Source organism: Rhinoderma darwinii, chromosome 9, assembly GCF_050947455.1.
Source record: "Rhinoderma darwinii isolate aRhiDar2 chromosome 9, aRhiDar2.hap1, whole genome shotgun sequence".
Taxonomy (NCBI): Eukaryota; Metazoa; Chordata; class Amphibia; order Anura; family Rhinodermatidae; genus Rhinoderma; species Rhinoderma darwinii.
This window is the reverse complement of record NC_134695.1, coordinates 99667882-99691412: the sequence shown is the minus strand read 5'-3', so window position 1 is coordinate 99691412 and position 23531 is coordinate 99667882. Positions and strand designations below refer to the sequence as shown.

General features: G+C 40.1%; 1 long non-coding RNA gene across 2 annotated transcripts in view; it reads right to left on the bottom strand.

Annotated features, from left to right (window-relative positions):
* Positions 1–8438: 8438 nt before the first annotated feature.
* The window catches only part of LOC142660524 (uncharacterized), a 30585-nt gene continuing 15492 nt past the window's right edge, over positions 8439–23531 (bottom strand). Inside the window, exons 2-4 of one of the 2 annotated variants that reach the window (XR_012850509.1) lie at positions 12777–12821; positions 12428–12609; positions 8439–8776 (exon numbers count right to left, since the gene is read on the bottom strand). This is a non-coding gene — a long non-coding RNA (uncharacterized LOC142660524). Of the gene's footprint in view, positions 8777–12427; positions 12610–12776; positions 13232–23531 lie in introns of those variants that run through there. The other variant, XR_012850508.1, reaches the window with a different exon arrangement.

Below are 23531 nucleotides of genomic sequence, written 5' to 3'. Positions count from 1 at the left end.
TTGAAACCTGTGTAGGGCTCTTCGTCTCCACAACCTTACAAATAGAAGTGGCAATTGCCAAGGGTAATTCAGACCCTCACACTTATCATAAGGGATGGGAAGCTGAAATAGAATAGGAATAGGGTGTGGTGGCATAACCACTAAATGCAATGACCATAAATTGATTTCTCATATGGGGCACGTCTTATCTTTGTATACTTTTGCTTCAAGCGCATTGATAAGTTATGGAATCTCTATCAATGCAGTTGTATGAGATTGGGGAAGAGGATTTCTTTATTTTTTTTTCAAAAACAGCACTAAGATTGCAGCTTCATGTATTCACTTGAACAAAGGTAAGCTGCAATATCAGTCACAGCCCATAGGAAGAAAAAAAAAAAAGTCACTTGGATATGTAGACGTCACCTGAAAATTTTGGTTTAGGAACTTTTTCTTACAATTTGAGTCAGTCTCTTCCAAATTTAAAGATCGGTCTGTGCCCCTTTAAAATCGTAATTCCTTGAAGAGAACAAAAAAAAAAGAAAAAAAAAAGAATAAAACAGTCAATTCAATTGCCAAAACCAGAAGGGCTCAGACATGGTTGTATCCTACTATAATTTTATGAGGAGTGGCAATAAAGAGTATATTTATGGCATTCCGCTAAATCCCACAAGTTATCGTTGATGAATGAAGTTTAGTTTAGCTGAGGCAGTAAATGTAACGTTTAATTTCGATGATTACTTAACTCCGCACTAATTTTAGAAAGAGGTTTTTTTTTTAGTGAACATCTTGAAAAATGAAAAATACATTTAAAAAAAAGTTGATTTTTTAAATTCATTAAAAAAATAATTCTAATGGACACATATGAGGCAACTTACTAGAGATCTTAATGAGCAATTTATTTTTTAAATGTTACGTAAAATGAAATATGATGCAAAACATAATTTATTACATAGAAAAATGTATTATTGTAATAATACTTAGGTTTTGTCATTTATTGTTGTCATCTTCCTCTGGTTGTTGAAAATTGAGTAATCAGCTGCTTCTTCATGTATTGCACACAGGCTTAGATCAAGGTTGGAGGAGGCCCCTGGGCAAAAGAGTTGCGGTGTCCCTCTTGAGTAACAGTGACTATATCAAAGCGATTTTACAGGGAGTTCAAAAAGGGATTAAAAATAAATTTTGGGGGGAAAATTTTCAAACATAAAAAACTTTCCAATATATTTAACTAACTGATACTTCTTCTTTAGTTCCCGGCCGGAGTCTCCTCCTTTGTGTTTACAGCGGTGACCAGTAACTCTGTCATGGTGACATACATGGCCACTAGATTTATAGATTTAGTAAAACCTGCTTCTGACACTTATTTAAACTTTTATTTAGCTCAATGGAGACTTCTCAAACTGCCAGGAATGTATGTATGGGAGGTGCAGAGGTAGCAGTCACACTCGGATACAAGTGCCTTATGGTGCCCAAAGGTCCCAATGTCATTTAAGAAGACACCAGTATTATAAATGGCACATGGTAGGTGGGGAGCCCTGTGACAGACTTTTCACTGAGGCACAGAAGAAAACCTCCATGTCTTCTCTGGGCAGGACTGGAGGGAACTTAGAGGTGGGGGCCCTTGGAGAATTGCCCCTTTTGGCCGCCATGGCTGCGACTGATACAATAACAGGTCAGAAAACATATTAACCAAATATAAAATTCCACCAAGGACAATAATGGATATTGAAATATATCAAATGCAATAATATTTCATTATATTTATTTTACAAAACATATTAAATAAAAACACATGACACATAATAAGAAAACAAGATTTATATAAATAGTAAAAAAAACAAAAAAAAAACAACAACAACATACAGACAGGTCTGTGTTTATTAAACTTGAGTGTGAAAAAAAGAAAAGAAAAATGTTTTTGTTTTATTATTAATTTTATATAAGAATGTATGTTTAACTCCTTTACCACTAAAGGAAGCCGGTACTTTGAATGTTTGTTAAGGAGAATTTTTTTTCAAACTTATGATGGACAATAGCAAAAAATTTTGGAATATTTATTTTATGTTTTGATATAAAAACTTTTTTTATCATATGTAAATGTCACAATAAAATATTTGAAATGCTTAATATATTTTGTATTGTTATTATTTTTATTCAAAATTATTTTATTTTCTAAAAAAAGATGTAGAGGCAAAGTCCACTAGGTGCAACATAGGGTGCACGATAGGATAAATGAACACTGGCAGTGGTAGAAATACTACTAACCTTAGAGGGTTGTGCTAGTGAACTTATATATGGCAAAATTTCTGCACTTTCAGCTTTGTGAAAAATATTTGTGAAAACCAGGGGCGGACTCAACATACCGGCATTAGGGCTGAAGGCCAGAGGTGGCCCATAGCCCCTAAATCATATACATTCAGTTTAAAGTGTATCTGTCACCTGCTGTTGCTGCCATGTCTGAGGGCAGCATAAAGTAGTGACAGACACGCTGATTTTAGCGATATGTCACATATTCGTTACAGTACAGTAGTTTAGGAGAACTTACTTCTTATCTTTGCTGCAGGCGGTTAGCACTACAGGCGATGAGTCCTATCATTTTCACACTCCCTCTGTTCTCCAGCTGTTGGTTGACAGATTTCTTACTATACACAGTAATAGGTAGAAATCAATCAATCAGCAGCTGGAGGGCAGAGGGAGTCTAAAAATCATTGGACTCATCGTCTGTAGTGCTAACCGCCTGCAGCAAAGATAAGAAGTAAGTTCTCCTAAACTACTGTACTGTAACGAATGAGTCACAGACCGCTGAAATCTGACCGCTTTAAAGGGGCTGTACAGGGATTTGAAAAGTATAACTACTTTCTTCCAGAAACTGTGCCACCTCTGTCCATGGGTTGTGTCTGGTATTGAAGCACGGCTCCATTCAAGTGAATCAGACTGAGCTGCAATAGTGGGCAAATGTGGGCAAATGTGACGCTGTTTTTAGAAGAAACCTGTGTAACCCCTTTAAATTAAATGCAGAGCCTGAAAAAAAATAAAAAAATAACAAGAAACAAAAAAAACAACAAAACATTTCAGATAAATGGTGCTTAATTTAAAGGCATGGTGTTAACTGGCGCATGTATATTATACAGTTAGGTGCAGAATTATTTGGACAGTGACACAAGTTTTGGCATTTTAGCTGTTTACCAAAACATATTGAATATACAGTTATATAATCAACATGGGCTTAAAGTGCAGATTCTTAGCTTTAATTTGAGGGTATTCACATCATAATTTGAGGAAGGGTTTAGGAATTACAGCTCTGGAGTTGATTCCAGGTGTGGCATTTGCATTTGGAAGCTGTTGCTGTGAACCAACAACATGAGGTCAAAGGAGCTCTCAATGCAAGTGAAACAGACCAACGTTAGGCTGAAACAAAATGAAGAAATCCATCAGAGAGATAGCACAAATGTTAGGAGCGGCCAAATCAACAGTTTGGTACATTCTTGAAAAAAAAAAAAGAGCGCATTGGTCATCTCGTGAACTCCAAAAGGCCCGGACGTCCACAGAAGGCAACAGTGGTGGATGATCACAGAATCCTTTCCATGGTGAAGAAAAACCCCTTCACAACTTCTACCTAAGTGAAGAACATTCTCCTGGAAGTAGGTGGATCAGTATCTAAGTCTACCATAAAGAGAAGACTTCATGAGAGCAAATACAGAGTGTTCACCACAAGGTGCAAACCATTAATCAGCCTCAAAAATAGAAAGGCCGGATTAGACTTTGCCAAACAACATGTAAAGAAGCCCCCGAGTTCTGGAACAGCATGAAACTAAGATCAACCTGTACCAGAATGATGGAAGGAAGAAAGTAAAGAGAAGGCTTGGAACGGCTCATGATATAAAGCACACCACATCCTCTGTAAAACATGGTGGGGGGGGGGCAGTGTGATGGCATGGTGGGGGCAGTGTGATGGCATGGTGGAGGCAGTGTGATGGCAGGGTGATGGCAGTGTGATGGCATGGTGGGGGCAGTGTGATGGCATGGGCATGCATGGCTGTCAAAGGCACTGGGTCACCAGTGTTTATTGATGATGGAACTGAAGACAGAAGCAGCCGGATGAATTCTGAAGTGTTCAGGGATTTACTTTCTGCTCAGATTCAACCAAATGCAGCAGGTTGATTGGACGTCGCTTCACAGGACAGATGGACAATGACCCAAAACATACTGCGAAAGCAACCCAGGAGTTTATAAAGGCAAAGAAGTGGAATATTCTGCAATGGCCAAGTCAATCACCAGATCTCAACCCGATCGAGCTGCATTTCACTTGCTTAAGACAAAACTTAAAGAGGCTCTGTCACCACATTATAAGTGCCCTATCTCCTATATAAGGAGATCGGTGCTGTAATGTAGGTGACAGTAATGCTTTTTATTTCGAAAAACGATCTATTTTAAACCACTTTATGAGCGATTTTTAGCTTTATACTAATGAGTTTCTTAATGCCCAAGTGGGCGTGTTATGCTTTAGACCAAGTGGACGTTGTACAGAGGAGTGTATGACGCTGACCAATCAGTGACCAATCAGCGTTATACACCTCTCCATTCATTTACACTGCACTAGCGATATAGTTATATCGCTAGTGCAGTCACTTACACAAACACTAACATTACTGCAGTGTCCTGATAATGAATATACATCACTACCAGCCAGGACGTGATGTTTATTCAGAATCCTGACACTTCTGAATCTTATCTGTGAGATTCCAGCAAGGCAAGCGTAATCTCGTTTGAAATGACAGGTTACATCGTAATCTTGCGAGATTACGCTTGCCTTGCTGGAATCTCACAGAAAAGATTCAGAAGTGTCATGATTCTGAATAAACATCACGTCCTGGCTGGTAGTGATGTATATTCATTATCAGGACACTGCAGTAATGTTAGTGTTTGTGTAAGTGACCAGGGGCGTAGCTAGGGGGGGGGGCAAACGGGGCATGTGCCCCGGGCGCAGTTCAGAGGGGGGCGCCAGCGCCCCCTCCTCCTGCACTATAATTGTACCTGTGTCGCAAGGACACAGGTACAATTAGAAGCAATGAATGACCGGGCACGTTCCGTGCCCGGCCATTCAGCGCCTCTCCACCAATGAAGCGACGTGACGCTTCCGTCGATGAAAGGCGCTGACTGACTGGCAGGGAAAGTCATCCTGCCCAGCCAATCAGCGCCTTTCATAGACGCTGCGTTCAACCCCCTGGAGACCTGCACAGAGGAGAGCAGGTCTCCATGGCTGCCGGACGGCGTGGGAGCGGGAATAAGGTGAGTTTGAAAATTATTATTATTTTTTTTAATTGTCATAGACGTGTGGCTGTATCTGCGGGGGGACTATATCTACACGGGGGACTTTATCTACGGGTGGGTGTCTATCTACAGGGGGACTATATCTACAGGGCTGGGCTATATACAGAGGGACTATATCTACAGGATGGGCTATATACAGGGGGACTATATCTACAGGGCTGGGCTATATACAGGGGGACTATATCTACAGGGGGGCTATATCTACAGGGGTGGGCTATATACAGGGGGACTATATCTACAGGGGGGCTATATACAGGGGGACTATATCTGCTGGGCTATATACAGGGGGACTATATCTACAGGGGGGCTATATACAGGGGGACTATACAGGGGGGCTATATACAGGGGGACTATATCTATAGGGGTGGGCTATATACAGGGGGACTATATCTGATGGGCTATATACAGGGGGGCTATATACAGGGGGACTATATCTACAGGGGTGCTATATACCGGGGGACTATATCTACAGGGCTGGGCTATATACAGGGGGACTATATCTGCTGGGCTATATACAGGGGGACTATATCTACAGGGGGACTATATCTACAGGGGGGCTATATACAGGGGGACTATATCTACAGGGGGGCTATATACTGGAGTGGCCTGTCTATAGAGCACCATATACAGGGGTGGGCTATATAGTATATAGCCCCCTGTAGATATAGCCCACCCCTGTATATGGTGCTCCATAGATAGCCCACCCCAGTATATAGCCCCCCCTGTAGATATAGTCGCCCTGTATATAGCCCAGCCCTGTAGATATAGCCCCCTGTAGATATATTCCCCCTGTATATAGCCCACCCCTGTATATAGCCCCCCTATGTATAGCCCACCCCTGTAGATATAGCCCCCCTGTGTATAGCCCACCCCTGTATATAGCCCCCCTCTGTAGATATAGCCCCCTGTGTATAGCCCACCCCTGTAGATATAGCCCCCCTGTGTATATCCCAGCCCTGTAGATATGGTCCCCCTGTAGATAGCCCACCCCTGTATATAGTCCCCCTGTAGATATAGCCCACCCCTGTATATAGTATCCCACAAATAGCTCCCCCTATAGTGCTCCACAGAAAGACCACCCCTGTATATAGCCCCCTTGTACATATAGTCCACCCCTGTATATAGTGCTCCACAGATAGCCCACCCTTGTATATAGTATATACAGGGGTGGGCTATCTGTGGAGCACTATATACAGGGGTGGACTATCTAGTGGAGCACTATATACAGGGGTGGACTATATGTACAAGGGGGGGCCTATATACAGGGGTGGGCTATCTGTGAAACACTATATACAGGGGTGGACTATATGTGGAGCACTATATACAGGGGTGGGCTATATCTACAGGGGGGCTACATACATGGTTGGGCTATCTGTAGAGCTCTATATACAGGGGTGGGCTATATCTACAGGGGGCTATATACAGGGGTGGGCTATCTGTAGAGCACTATAAGGGGAGTTATTTGTGGGACACTATATACAGGGGTGGGCTATATGGGAGCACTATCTACAGGGGCTCTATGGCAGGCACTATCTACAGGGGGCACAGTGTGTGTGGGACACGGTGTATGGTGCTATTATAATTAGAGGTGCAGTGTATGGCGCTATTATATTTAGGGGCGTAGTGTGTGGTATAATGATAACTTTATATTTATTTATAGGTGCAGAAATGTTGGAAAAGTGAGAAGCTGAAGACGTGTGAGCGGCAAACTGCAGAAATGGACCGGAAGAAGTCATCATAGAGGTCTGGACCGGATGGAGAAAAAGAACTAGAATCTGAGATGTCACCGGTGAGTCACTTAATGTAAATGTTCATTCTGCCTCTAATCAGCACTGTAGTCACTGTATGATCTGCAGCGAGATGATGGGTGGTATGATTATGATAGGATTTATTTTTTGTGAAACGGCATCTCCCAGCATATCTTTACCATTGTTCGGGCCATGCTGGGAGCTGTAGTTTTGCGCCGTACACACCTATACGGCAGGGGTTGCACTAAATTGAGCTGTATTTGTGCTGGGGCTGTATATATGTACTGAGCTTGGTTCTGGTGTTGTGTATAGAACCACATTGCTTGTGAAATGTACAAATAATTTTATGCTCGCGTTACATAAAAAGAAATGACACGTCGATTGGTAGAGAAAACAAACACGGCGAGGGGGAAGGAGATGTCGGGAAAGAGGTTGGGGGGGGGGGGGCGCCAAACTGAATCTTTGCCCCAGGTGCTGGAGAACCTAGCTACGCCTCTGAAGTGACTGCACTAGCGATATAACTATATCGCTAGTGAAGTGTAAATGAATGGAGGGAAGTACATGACGCTGATTGGTCACTGATTGGTCAGCGTCATACACTCCTCTGTACAACGCCCACTTGATCTAAAGTAAAACACGCCCACTTGGGCATTAATAAACTCATTAGCAGAAAGCGAAAAATCGCTCATAAAGTGGTTTCAAATAGATCGTTTTTCGAAATAAAAAGCATTACTGTCACCTACATTACAGCGCTGATCTCCTTATATAGGAGATAGGGCACTTATAATGTGGTGACAGAGTCTCTTTAAGGCAGAAAGAGCCGCAATCAAGCAACAATTGAAGACAGCGGCAGTAAAGGCCGGGCAAACATCACAAAGGAGGAAACCCAGCGTTTGGTGATGTCCATGGGTTCCAGACTTCAGGCCGTCATTGCCTGCAAAGGATTCTCTACAAAGTATTAAAAATAAACATTTTATTTATGGTAATATTAATTTCTCCAATTACTTTTGAGCCCCTGAAATGAGGCGGCTGTGTAGAAAAATGGTGGCAATTCCTAAACGTTTCACAGGTTATTTTTGTTCACCCCTTGAATTAAACCTGAAAGTCTTCACTTCAATTGCATCTCAGTTGTTTCATTTCAAATCCAATGTGGTGGCAGCAGAGCCCAAACCATGACGATTGTGTCACTGTCCAAATCATTCTGGACCTAACTGTAGCTTTGGTTGTTGGTAAAAAGCCAAGAACATTCTGAGTCCACCCCTGGTGAAGGTAGGTGGTAAATAGCAGTTCAGTAGGGCCCATATATGCAGTGCCCCTTACTGGCCATTGTAAAAACACATTATTTTTTTATATAAAAACCAAGTGCCAGCATATAACTTCTATGTCTACCACATGTCCTCTACCATTGAACCTGTTAAAAACCCTATTCAGCTGTTTCCTAGTTATATCTGTTTCTGGATGATGATGAACAATTACCGGCTACAACCAAAACGACACGATGAGTCTCTCTAGTTCCCTATTGGGGTATAGTTTACACTTTTTATTTTGGGCTTATATAGCAACAGTTAAAGGTTTATTTATTAGACTGGATTCCTTGAGGGTCTTTATAATAATTACAGAACATTCCCCACATTGCTGGCTCCGATCTGATATCTTCTTAATGGTCTTTTTGTTGTGGCTCTCCTGCGTAGTTTCCTCTGTGGTTACAGATTATTGCACACCTAAGGGGGTAAATAGAAGAATCTAGACAGTATATTCTAAAATTCATAGATACTGATATAGTTACATATTGTTACACTGTACTTCTATATATATAGTGCATACTTCATCTGACTTGATTTATATAAACCCAGAAAGTCGCTTTAAGTGGCAAAACTTTATTCTGTCCTTGAATAAGGAAACAATTTGGATCCTTTAAAGGGATTGTGTCATGAAGAAGACCAGGGCTGGCCTTAGGGGTGGGCAACCTATGAGGTTGCACAGGGCACATTACATTTACTTACTGAAAGTGGCGCTACAGACCATTGATGGCCTGAGCACCTGGATTATGCAACACCGATCTGACACTTTGTGCCCAAAATTATGGAAAGGCAGCAGGAGAGGATATAGCTTTATGCCCTATTTAAGTGATTGGGCAAAGTTATTAAGTCAATCTGGCAATGTCATTTGCACACTATATGGTATTATTTGTACACTGTATTACTGTATTATTTGTTTTTTTATGATATTATTTGTACACATTATGGCATTATTTTCACACTATATAACTGTATTATTTGGACACATTATGGTATTATCTGTACATTGTATGACCGTATAATTTTGAAACGATATGGTATTATTTGTACACTGTATGACTGTAATAATTTGGACATATTATGGTATTATTTGTACACTGTATGACTATTATTTGGACACATTATGGTATTATTTGTGCACTGTATGACTGTATTATTTGGACACATTATGGCATTATTTGTGCACTGTATGACTGTGTTATTTGTACACTTTATGGTATTATTTGTACACGGTATGAATGTATTATTTGTACACATTATGGTATTATTTGTACACTGTATGACTGTGATATTTGTACACATTATGGCATTATTTGTACACTGTATGACTGTATTATTTGTACACATTATGGCATTATTTGTACACTGTATAACTGTGTTATTTGTACACATTATGGCATTATTTGTACACTGTATAACTGTGTTATTTGTACACATTATGGCATTATTTGTACACTGTATGACTGTATTATTTGGACACATTATGGTATTATTTGTGCACTGTATGACTGTGTTATTTGTACACTTTATGGTATTATTTGTACACGGTATGAATGTATTATTTGTACACATTATGGTATTATTTGTACACTGTATGACTGTGATATTTGTACACATTATGGCATTATTTGTACACTGTATGACTGTATTATTTGTACACATTATGGCATTATTTGTACACTGTATAACTGTGTTATTTGTACACATTATGGCATTATTTGTACACTGTATGACTGTATTATTTGTACACATTATGGTATTATTTGTACACTGTATAACTGTGTTATTTGTACACATTATGGCATTATTTGTACACTGTATGACTGTATTATTTGGACACATTATGGTATTATTTGTGCACTGTATGACTGTGTTATTTGTACACTTTATGGTATTATTTGTACACGGTATGAATGTATTATTTGTACACATTATGGTATTATTTGTACACTGTATGACTGTGATATTTGTACACATTATGGCATTATTTGTACACTGTATGACTGTATTATTTGTACACATTATGGCATTATTTGTACACTGTATAACTGTGTTATTTGTACACATTATGGCATTATTTGTACACTGTATGACTGTATTATTTGTACACATTATGGTATTATTTGTACACTGTATAACTGTGTTATTTGTACACATTATGGCATTATTTGTGCACTGTATGACTGTATTATTTGGACACATTATGGTATTATTTGTACACTGTATGAATGTATTATTTGTACACATTATGGTATTATTTGTACACTGTATGACTGTGATATTTGTACACATTATGGCATTATTTGTACACTGTATGACTGTATTATTTGTACACATTATGGCATTATTTGTACACTGTATAACTGTGTTATTTGTACACATTATGGCATTATTTGTACACTGTATGAATGTATTATTTGTACACATTATGGTATTATTTGTACACTGTATAACTGTGTTATTTGTACACATTATGACATTATTTGTACACTGTATGACTGTATTATTTGGACACATTATGGCATTATTTGTGCACTGTATGACTGTATTATTTGGACACATTATGGTATTATTTGTACACTGTATGACTGTATTATTTGTACACATTATGGCATTATTTGTATACTGTATGACTGTTATTTGTACACATTATGGCATTATTTGTACACTGTATGACTGTATTATTTGTACACATTATGGCATTATTTGTACACTGTATAACTGTGTTATTTGTACACATTATGGCATTATTTGTACACTGTATGACTGTATTATTTGTACACATTATGGCATTATTTGTGCACTGTATGACTGTATTATTTGTACACATTATGGCATTATTTGTACACTGTATGACTGTATTATTTGTACACATTATGGCATTATTTGTACACTGTATGACTGTATTATTTGGACACATTATGGCATTATTTGTACACTGTATGAATGTATTATTTGTACACATTATGGCATTATTTGTACACTGTATAAATGTATTATTTGGACACTATGTGGTACAATAATAATGGAGGTGACAGTCGACAGGGCACCATCCGACCTAAGGTCAACCCTGAAGACAACGTCTTCTCTAAAGACAGATGCACTGGACAATAGCTGATAACGGCAGGTCCGGCTCCTGGAGGATTTCTTTAGACATACATTATGTAGAAGTATTTCAAGCTGGCTACTAAAATTAATGACTGACCATGAAATACATGAATGAGCCAGGTCAGCAAGAGCAGGAGCAGCTTCTACTTAAAGAGGGGATTTATGTAACTAAATCTTATTTACTGTATAATGAAAAGTTTTGCAACTTTCTAATGTACTTTATGTTCAATATCTCGCTATCGCTATTGTCCAACTGACACAGATGAAGGCTTGTTACAGTATATCCACGCTCTTTCCTGTAGAAAGTCCTGTACCTGTATCATTTGGAAGGTTTTCAGCCTCTGGATGTTCACAAGAATGCTTTCATTCACTGACAGTAAGAAGATAATTTAAAAATAGTGAGTAACTGAACCAATAAATATTAGAAAGTTGTGGACTTTGTATTATACAATGACTATGCTTTAATTACATAAATCTGGAAGGAAAAATCCTTTAAATATGGCCTTATATTAGTTATTTCCATCCCTTTGCTATTGGGTGGCAAGAACCTGTGCAGGACTCCCATTTCCAAACTGCATTAAAAGCAAACAAAAAGGAGTGGAAATGGGCCCAAGGGTCATAAAAAAGGACTTGGGAAAAAAAAAAGGCCAAGCCCTTTGGTCCTAAGTGGGAAAAACCCGGCAGCATAAAAGGGGGGCCTTATTTGATCTTTGCTATGGGTCCCCCTCTCTTTCAGTGGGATAGGAGAGGTTAAGCAAATTAATAAAGAAGAGTCTTCTTTAGCTCATCAGCCCCACCGCCCATTCACAACAAGCATTGTAGGCCCAGAAAGGATGTGGTAGGACTATGTGGTTACTCTTAGGTCGTTCCCGGCATATTTGTATTGTCATGCTTAATGATTATAAAAAGCAGCGGTAGCAATAATCCTCAGTATAAAACAGAAAGATCTCTATTGATGGTGCACACCTGGGCTACCTGTGGGCACCGTTACGTCTTGGAGGTAATGATGTGTCTTCTTCTCTAGTCCTCACCAGACATCTCATCAATACAGTAATTGTTCCACTTCTACATCTCTAGGCACAAGCTATGGAAACTTTGCTGGGGTCAGATTTGTTTTCGTCACTGAGTGGAGACAGTTCACTTTTATACTGAATGGAGGAGAATAATGTGAACATATTAAGAAATTGAGGTCAATATTTCTTTGCTGCGGCTCTTTGGTGTTGCTCACATTAATCTCAGAGTCTTCTATCTCTCAGCTGTAATGTTCTATTCTGTAATACAAGCGAGTTTTTACATATCCGCAGTCTTCACGTACCTGTAGATTATTTATGTACTGGATGCTCTCGTTCATCTTGCCTCGCTTGGTTTGGTATCCGAGTAGAAATAAGATCAAATTTAAGAAAATGTTAGTAGATAAGACACTTGCTACAATTAGTAGTGTTTATTCATAGCAGCAAAGGAATGTTACAGTAGTAGTAGTATCTAGTTTCTCAACTTGTAGTACATGTACCCTAGGGGATAAGGCAGCACAGCTGTAGGGGGTCCATGTACAGACCCCTGGCGTGCTTCTGTCACAGACGTATTCCTTCCTCTTCAATTGTTGCATCATGCTGCCGTTATGGGGTCACTGTTGCACACTATGGACTGCTATAGGTATAGTCCAGGCTGGATTTGGTATAGGTCCAATGTTTCAAGCTGGCTCTATTAAGGAGGCACTGTGGCATACCTGATTTTGCTTTAGAGGCACTCTTGCAAGGCTGGCTCTGTAATTGGTACAATGTTTCAGGCTCACACTGTTATCTGGGCACAGTTTCAGGCTGGCTCTGTTATGGGGGTACTGTTGCATGCTTGTTTCTGCTTTAAGGGCACTATTATAGGCTGTCTTTGTTATAGGGGTAATGTTTCGGGCTTGCTCTGTTACAGGTGCACTTTTTCACGCTGGCTTTGTTATGGGGGTACTATTGCATGCCTGCTTCTACTTTACGGGCACTCGTGCAGGCTGGCTCTGTTATAGGGGGAATGCTTTAGGCTGGTTCTGTTATGGGGAAATGTTGCGAGTTTGGTTCATTTTTTGAGAGCCCTGATGCAAGTCTGGTTCTGTTTTTGGGGCACTGTTGCAGGCTGGCTTTGTTATGGGGCTTTGCTAACCTTTTCAAATCTATAAAGAGTTTCTCCTCCTAGATTTAATTGGAGAAAAATTGGGGTTAATGACACAGGCTGGGATGACGAATGCCATCGCCTGACTGCTGCCAAAGTGCCCCTCACCTTTTCTACTGTCAGCTCAGTGCCCAGAGGTGCCCTTGAAGCTCCTTGGCCCCACAGCAAATTTGTAATAGGGCCCCACCTATCATGTGCCATTTATAATACTGGTGTCGTCTTTTGTGGCAGAGACTCCGCTGGGCCCCTCAGGCATCGGTACTTGGGTGCGACTGCAAAGTCTCTGCACCCCCTACAGTGCCAGTCCAGCTTTTAGCTGAACAGTTGAGTTATTTGGGACAGACTGGTTGCTAGGAATACACTGACTGACAACTAAAGTCTTGTATATGTGTTGTCAGGCAACATATCCCTATTAGCCAGTTATTCTCCGATTACTCAAGAATTCAGCTACAGCTTGAACTATCATTGAGCTGTGGACATAGAAGAAACAAGGAGGCCTGGGATGACTTAAACTGCGCAATTCACTATTCTTGATGTTTTGTTAATCAGATCTTTGAAAAATTAAATTAAAGATTTCCACCTTAAATGTAAAAATGACTATATTGTCAGTAAACTCCAAGTCAGAACGAAAGCCAAAGTTTGATGAATTTATCTGTTTTACCTAAAGAGATATTCATTTGTTCTATTCAGTTGTGGCCACCATTTTTGTAAAAGTGACAATAGAAGTGCAGTAATGTTGGTTGCAATTTTTTAATTAGATGCTAAGAAATGAATGGAAAAAGTATCATTCCTCCAGCATGTTCAAGCAAAAACAAATTGAAAGCTTTACCATCAACATTGTGTCTGGTGAAGGATCTTCTGAATAAAATAGTGTTATTATTACTGCTAATAATACATTAAAAAAAAATCACATGGATATCATCATCAGCTTCAGGTATTTAACAATTATTTATCATTCAAATGTTTGCAACTCTAGAACTAATAATATTGCCAAAGTATCAAAGGGCAAGCAAAGTTTCCAGCAGTGCAGCGAGTGAATGGCTTTATATGGAGAAAATGGCTTTTATTGTGTCTCTATGCTGACATCTGCTGGCTTTAATGGGAATAGCATCTCAATGTTTATTGATCTTATAAATGATTATCTTTAGCTATAAGGTAGAATAGCAACGAAACAATATGATAATACAAGTGCACATGGATATGCTAATAAGTGTACATTTTTTCCCCACAAAAAAACGTTAATGAATAGTCATGCCATACTTATTGCACTGTTGCTTTAAGACATTGCACAGGAATTATATATAAATCTCCAAGGACTGCTTTGGGAAAGTATTTCCCGATCTAAAAGGATCCCGTTCTTGGCACTGTATACACAGCTTTATAGCAATACAGCAATAAGTATTGCATTGCTATCTCATGTGTATGGCCAGATATAGGCCTAAAGGGGTTTCCACACTATAAGGATTGATAACATATCAATGTAAAGTATGATCAGTAGGTTCAGAAGAAAACAAAAGGTTCTGGAAGTAGATGTGTAATTTGGAAAACCACTCAGTATAGGATTATCTGCATATAATTTAACAGGAGGTTGTATTATAGGGGTTGCCTGGTTTAGGGAATAAGGTCACTTGGAGGTTCTGAATTGAAGGGGTATTCCTATCTTATGAAGTGATAACATTTCACTAGGATATGCTATCACTTTATGATCGGTGGGGGTCAGACCACTGGGACTCTCACCGAGCTGAGAATCAAGGTACCGCAGCTCTGATTTAGCGCTGCAAACCCTTCACAGCAGCGGCCCGGTCACTCCAGCACAGCCCCATTTGAGCAAACACAGGGATCATGGGGGTCCTAGGGGTTGGATATCCTAGCGATATACCAGTACTTTATAAAATGGGAATAGCATTTCAGAGAGTGGATCACCATTCTGGATCCACCTCAAATAGCCAGAACAGAAGTGTCCATAGTGGCTGTCCAGAACTGTCGCTTATACACACGTGTGTATTTCAACATATATGCACATTTCACACTGCTAATACAGATCAGTTATAGAGAAGAGCAAATTGATCTTTTCAACTTAAAATGTATGTACACCTTTCAAATAGTTTATATATATATATATATATATATATATATATATATATATACACATACATAAATGTTTGTCAGTGTGATTGGTGCAACTTTCAAAACAATTTTTATTCAAAATAATTTTTACTTTCTGAGATACAGCTGCTTTGTATTCTGTATACAGAGCAGCTGTATCGTGCGCTGAAACCTGTATCCGTTAGGTCAGTGGGACTGACGGGTTTAGTGACAGCCGGTCCTGCGTGTCTCTGACACGCAAGATCGAGTTGTTACCGATCACATCTAAGTTCATAACTGCGGATCTGACGGATTGAGGTCTTAGTGCATGATACAGCTGCTCTGTATACAGGATACAAAGCAGCTGTATGCGAAAAAGTAAAAATAATTTTTAATAAAAAGTATTTTGAAAGTTGCACCAATAACACTGACTGACATTTTTATTAAAAACAAACAAATAAAACAAGGTTTCAAAGGTGTACATAACTTTTCAGTTTCGCCAATTAGTGATTCATTATTCACCATCCATAAGGATACATTAGATGGTTGTGATTCTCAAGGTAAGTCAAAGATAATAAGCAGCCAAGTATTTGGTCAATGTATACCATAAGCAGACAAATTATTAGAATGGGTGATTTAGCAGATTGGACACGTCGATTCTCCCATCTTAAATCTTTTTTCTTTTAATTCTCAATAGAAATATTTGTAAAAAATATTCTATTAACGCTTATCGCATTAGGCAGGTTCATATTTTGCATTACAGTATTTTTTTATACAGTAAAAGAGAATAGTTGGCACGTTGCCTTGGGTTTTGTAGACACTGAAGGATGTCAGACACACTTACAGCAGAGCTAAATTATCTTTCCTGCTTAACCATCAAATTTAATGCTGATCAGTGAGCAGTTAATGTGAAGCTCATGTGGGGAACGCATATGAGCACTAAAAAAGAATGAATTCCATAAGAAGTAGGCACACGGGGGCCATATATAGGTTAAAATGCCGTTTTAGCATTTCTTGTCTGTGAAATGGACCCTAAAATCTGCGGTACTTTGAACCAGTATTATTTCAGTGACATGAATATTCGCTGCGGTTCCTCGCGGTGCTGCGGAGGAGACACCTTCATATCATGATGAGGATTCATTCTTGCAGCTATCATTTTATTCATTGGTAATTGTTTTGGCAGGGTCTTTGCCTTGTAATGCAAAACATTTCTGAATAAGACGAAGTCCGAAGCATCAATGTATTACATAACCTCAATGCTTTATATTATGTTGACCATTCTGAATATTCCCTATATATATTAATATATTTACGTTCAATGGTTGGGGAATTGCATATAGGACAATTCCCTAATATACCCCTGTTGTTGGAATTGCTCAGCTTCTCTGTTACCCATCAGAAACAGCCTTCTTTACTATAGTCAGAATATAGGCTCCAGAAATGGTGGTCTGTATTCTCCTAATGGTCTCTCAGGCCCACCTCAGTGGTTTTCATTTCCCCTCCATAGCCCAACTCCATTAAATGGAGACCTCCAATTATGGCGTTATGTACTAAAACCTCGGCTACTGTATTGACTTCAGGGTATCAATCTACACCTTTTACACCTTTTACAATATCCAATGGTACTCGCCAGGGTTGCCCTCTCTTGCCGTTAATTTTGACTCTTATTATGGAGCCCTTAGCAGAGGCTATTCATTCTTCACCACAAATACGGGAATTACTATTGGTACCACCATACATAAAATAGGATTATTTGCGGATGATGTGCTTATAATGGTATCTGACCCAAGTGAATCCCTTCCTCAAGCTATAAAATTTTTAGACCATGTTAGTGCTATATCTTATTACAAATCAATGTTAATAAATCTCAGATTATGAACATGGGCTTGATACCGGAAACTGTACAAACTTTGCAGAATAAATATTCATTCACGTGGTCTTCCTAGGGCCTCTCTTATTTGGGAATTAAATTGATGTACCCTGTGTCGTGTTTATATACCTTTAATTATCCCCCGTGACTTACTCAATTGGTACGAGAACTTGATGACTATCTTAGATTTGAGGTTGCTTGGGTTGGCCGTATCGCAGCTATAAAAATGTTAATCTTGCCTAAGATTCTGTATGCTTTAAGAAATCTTCCTATCCGATACCGGTCTCTTATATGACTAGATTACAAAGCACACTAGCGAAATATGTTTGGAAAAAGAATAGAGCCAGGGTTGCTAATCACATTTTATACCTTCCTATAGCGAAAGGCGGACTGGGTTTCCCTAATATTGTAGCGTACCATCATGCTTCCATTTTGGACCAAATTAGGCAATGGTTAAATCCTCGGCATTCAAAACATTGGGTGAATATAGAACGCTATTGTGGACACTATAGTTTTCTGGGCTTCTGCCCTTAAGTTGCAGACCCCTTCCCCCTCTTTATTGACCATTAAAGCTGCTTTGTTGGCTTGGAAATTGATAGTGGTCAAAAAAGTTCTCTTTCCAATGAGAGTGTTTGACATGTCGATAAAAACCATTATGCATTTGATTCCTGATTTCGACCTATCTAATTTGGAAAAGCAAGGTATTGGAAATCTGGCTGATATTCGGAGTGGAGGTTTGTTGTCTGCCTTTGCAGAGATCACAAGTAAATACTCCATAACACAAGTAGATTTTTATACATATCTGAGAATTCGACACTTTTTGCTTAATACTAATATTGGTGCTAATCCTCCTAAAACGCCTTATGAATTGTATTTTCATCATTATTGCAGAACTGCAGAGGGAGTTTCTAAGGCGTATTTAGCCATTTCGGAGATTCTGCAGAATAAAGTTATATCATGCCTATCCCATTGGGAAAAAGATTTAAACCTGACCCCAGGCTCTATAGATTGGGACTTTCCTTCTGGCACCTAAGTTGTCTAGATCCACTCAACACTTGGAAGCTACTAGGAAATAGTTGTATAGATTGTATTTCACACCTCATCATTTGTCTTTGATATTCCCAAATTCTCCCAATATATGTTGGAGATGTTCTATTTCTGTGGGTACTCTCAGACATATATTTTGGGATTGCTTTCTCATGAAGCTTTTTTGGTATAAAATAGACAAACTATTGACTACTGTGCTACAACATCCATTCACTTGCAGTCCAGAACTGGCCTTACTTGATGTGGGTGTTGCAGATTTTCACTTTCATGATTAAACAATTATTTTTGATATTTTAACTTCTCCAAAAATTCTAGTAGCTAAAGCTTCATGCACACGACCGTAGCCATGTGCATGGCCGTGATTTCCGGGTCGTCCGGCCACGGAGTGACAGCTGCGAGCCGTCCACAAATCGCGGACCGTGCACATGGCCGCGGCTATTATTTTCAATGAAAACCACAGTCGTGTGCATGGCCCCATAAAAATGAATGGGGCAGCAATTCTCCAGTGGATTTTCGGGGGAATTGCGGCCGCAAAAGCACGTTCGTGTGCATGAGGCCTTAGTATTAGAAAAAAACTTCCACTCCTCCTTTATCTGAAGTAATTCAATATGTTAATAAGAACTGCATTATGGAAAGAACTATTTCTTTTGTTCAGGGTTAATCGATTCTCTCAAAACTTGATTTGGGACGAATGGCAATCTTCTAAGTATTCTATGGATTCTCTTCATACTTGACCTTCTTTGATTTTATTACTTGATTTTTTCTTGTATCATCTACAGTAGCTTCTGTTCTGTTTGATTTATTTTCGTGTTTCATTTTATTTCTATAATATATGTAAGCAATGTTTTAGTTGTTGTTTGCACATTTCCATGTGCATAGGAATATAAAATGTGGCCTGTGTATGAATGCTTTCTGATGTGTTTGGATGTAAAGCTTTATCTCGCAATTGTTATTTCTTGCTGCACATCTTACATTTCTATTTTGTATGATCCAATGTATGACCTTATGGTCCGCTACTCCAATGTGTATTTTTTCAATGTTTACTAAAAATATATGTGTTTTTTTTAAAAAAGTAGACCTCCAACGATCCTAAAAATGAAGGGACTGCATTGATGGTTTAGTGCTGCATCCCCTTTTTATAGTTTTCCCTGCACAGCGCAGCTTCCCGGCCACCCACTGTGCAGAGAACGGCAGCATGGCCTCCCTTAAGGCCTCGTGTAAACTTCCATCACCGTTTTTACGGCCGTTTTTCACAGATCCGTGTGTCCTTGATTGGATCACTTCTGTGTTTCAGTTTCCGAGAGGAAACTGTTCCCATTCACACTATGTACACGATATTGTGAGAGCCGCATATGGTATTCACTGTCCAGCGGTACTCACTGTCCAGGGTGCTGAATGAGTTACTGCCGATCAGTGCAGCTCCTGGACCGAGACTAACCCTGGACAGTGAGTATCATGCGCGGCGCTCACAATATAGATTATTAATGTTTCTTTAAAAAAGACCAGCAACAAAAAAAAGTTACTACTTACCCAGAACTCCCTGCTTCCCTGCTTCTTCCTCAAGTCCAGCCTCCTGAGATGACGTTTCAGACCATGTGACCGCTGCAGCCAATCACAGGGAGGTCGGACTGGATGTCAGAAGAGGGACACGTCACCAAGATAACGGCCGGGGTACGTATGAACTTATTTTTCTTTCTATCGCTGCGTTCCAGCACTGATTAGCAGCCTCTTCTCTCTATCAGTGCTGATAAAGAGAAGGGGCTGCCGATTAGTGCAGTGCAATATCGGTCTCTATGTGTACCTCTGCCCGCCCAGCCGTTGCTAGGCAACGGCTCCGTCACACACGGACGGTCGTTAAAACAGAAACCTGCCAGAATGGTGACGAACGGAAACCATTAGTGATGTTTCCGTCACCATTGAAATCAATGGTGACTGAAATGGAAGTTGTGCTTTCACTTTCACTTTCGGTTGCGCGGTTCACCCGATGGAAACCTCAGACGGAACCCCGGAACGGAAAGCGAAAGGTGATGTGAACAAGCCCTTAGTATTGCAGTATATCGTGCAAGCGATCTAACGATCGCTGGTTGAAGTCCCCTAGGGGGACTAATAAAAAAAGTTAAAATTAGTTAAATAGAGGTTTTTTTTTTTAAAAGTTCAAAAAACCCCCCTTTTCCCATTTCCTCCTAGAGCATAGAACAAAAATAAATAAATATAATTGGTATCGCCGCGTCCGTAAAAGTCTGAACTATTACAATATATCATTATTTAACCCGCACGGTGAACGCCGCAAAAAAATAAAAATTGTAAACACCAGAATCTCTATTTTTTGGTCACCTCATCTCCCACAAAAAATGAAATAAAAAGTGATCAAAATGTCGCATGTACCCCATAATGGTATTATTAAAATCTACAGCTTTTCCCGCAAAACATAAGCCCTCATACCACTTAATCGACAGAAAAATAAGAAAGTTAGGGTATGTGCACACACACTAATTACGTCCGTAATAGACGGACGTATTTCGGCCGCAAGTCCCGGACCGAACACAGTGCAGGGAGCCGGGCTCCTAGCATCATACTTATGTACGACGCTAGGAGTCCCTGCCTCTCTGCAGGACAACTGTCTCGTACTGTAATCATGTTTTCAGTACGTGACAGTGGTCCTGCAGCGAGGCAGGGACTCCTAGCATCGTACATAACTATGATGCTAGGAGCCCGGCTCCCTGCACTGTGTTCGGTCCGGGACTTGCGGCCGAAATACGTCCGTCAATTACGGACGTAATTAGTGTGTGTGCACATACCCTTATGGCTCTCGGAATTTGGTGACACAAAATAAATTTTATTTTTTACACTTAGGTTTTTACTTGTAAAAGTAGTAAAATATAGAAAAAACGATATATATTTGGTATCGCCGTAATCGTATTGACCAACAGAATAAAGTTAACACGTTGTTTTAATTGCACAATGTATTCTGTAAAAACAGCGCGCAAAAAACCATGGAGGAATCGCAGTTTTTTTCATTTTCTTAATTTTTTTAAATGGTGCTACGAAAAACTACAACCCGTCCTGCAAAAATCAAGCCCTCATAGGACTATATCGACGGAGAAATAAAGAAGTTATGGCTTTTGGAAGGTGGGGAGGAAAAAACTAAAATTAAAATCTGAAAAAGGGCTGCGGCGGGAAGGGGTTAAAGAAACCAGCGGAAGAGAATAGACCCCAAATATGTAGGTTACAACAGAGGCGTAATTCATAAGATGGCCCCACCAACCATGTGCCAATCATAAGAAGTAGATATATTTCACTATCTGGCGGAAGATAACATATAGAATAAGTTGGTATTTTCTTAGGGAACAGTTTGTGGACCTCGTATTCTCTCTTCTTCTTTCTGTGATATTCTAATTAAGAAAAGTTCACCGTTAAAATAATTGGTTTATCAGAACTGTGTAATGCTGCGATGCTTCACAATAGCCGCTGCTCAATAATTCACATGCAATTAATGGCCCTTGCCTTGATTTTTTTTTGAAGTCCATTAGCCGGGGGGGGGGGGGGGGGGGAATATACTGATGAAGTCCCCGTGAGAGTCCAGTTTTATGGTGCATTGAAGTGATTTTTTGTTCAGAGATAAAGCAAAACGACATTGGTAAACACAACTTTATTTTGTTTCGTTTCATGCTCTGTTTCCTCCTATTTGTACAACTGCACATTCCTCCTCTCAGTACCTTAAGATCTGGCTTTGCTTTCAATTGTAACAATGAAATGACTGAGTACAGGTCTGATATTGGTTCCTTCCAGCATCTTAAAAATAGGAAAATAGGGAGAGACTCCAAAAAACAAATATTAGTCTGTACTGTTGCCCATGGCAACCAGACAAGTTTAATCCTTAGAATAGGGCTTGACTCATAGGAGCAAAAAATTGCTTACTAAAGGCAGGAGCACAGAAATAGGGCTCATAGCAAAAAATCTGAGTTTGCCGCACCCCGCTGGGAGCTCCAACAAGTGGACTATCGTAATTGATCACTCAAAGGCTGGGTTCACACGTGGCGGAATTTCACTTAAATTCCGCTGCGGACACTCCGCAGCGTTAATCCGCAGCGGAGCCGTTTCTGCATTGACTTCCACTTCTATTTAGAAGTGTTCGTTTAGACGATGCGTAACATTCCGCTGCGGAGCATAGGCTGCGGAGCGGAATTTGGTGTCCGCAGCATGCTCTGTCTGTTGCGGAGCAGTGGCGGACTCATGGCGGAATTTCTCCATTGACTTCAATGGAGATTCTAAATTCCGCAATGAAGTCCGCAGCTGTCATGCACATGTTATGTGTGCTGCGGATGCGTCTTGCTTTTTTGACATGACATTTCTTCATTCTGGCTGGACCTATGTATTTCTAGGTCTACAGCCAGACTGAGGAAGTCAATGGGGCTCCCGTAATGACGGGAGCGTTGCTAGGAGACGTCTGTAAATAGTCACTGTCCAGGGTGCTGAAAGAGTTAAGTGATCGGCAGTAACTGTTTCTGCACCCTGGACAGTGACTACCGATCCCAATATACAGCAACCTGTAAAAAAATATAAGTTCATACTTACCGAGAACTCCCTGCTTCTGTCTCCAGTCCGGCCTCCCAGGATGACGTTTCAGTCTAAGTGACGGCTGCAGCCAATCACAGGCCAAGCACAGGCTGCAGCGGTCACATGGACTGGCGCGTCATCCAGGGAGGTCGGGCTGGATGCCGAAAGAGGGACGCGTCACCAAGACAACGGCCGGTAAGTATAAAATTTGTTTACTTTCACTAGGGAAAGTGCTGTCCCTTCTCTCTATCCTGCACTGAATAGGGAGAAGGGAAGCACTTTTCCCGCAGTCCGCAGCAGCTAGTCCGCATCAATTTACTGCACATTTTGTGCAGATCCGCAGCAGAATCTGCA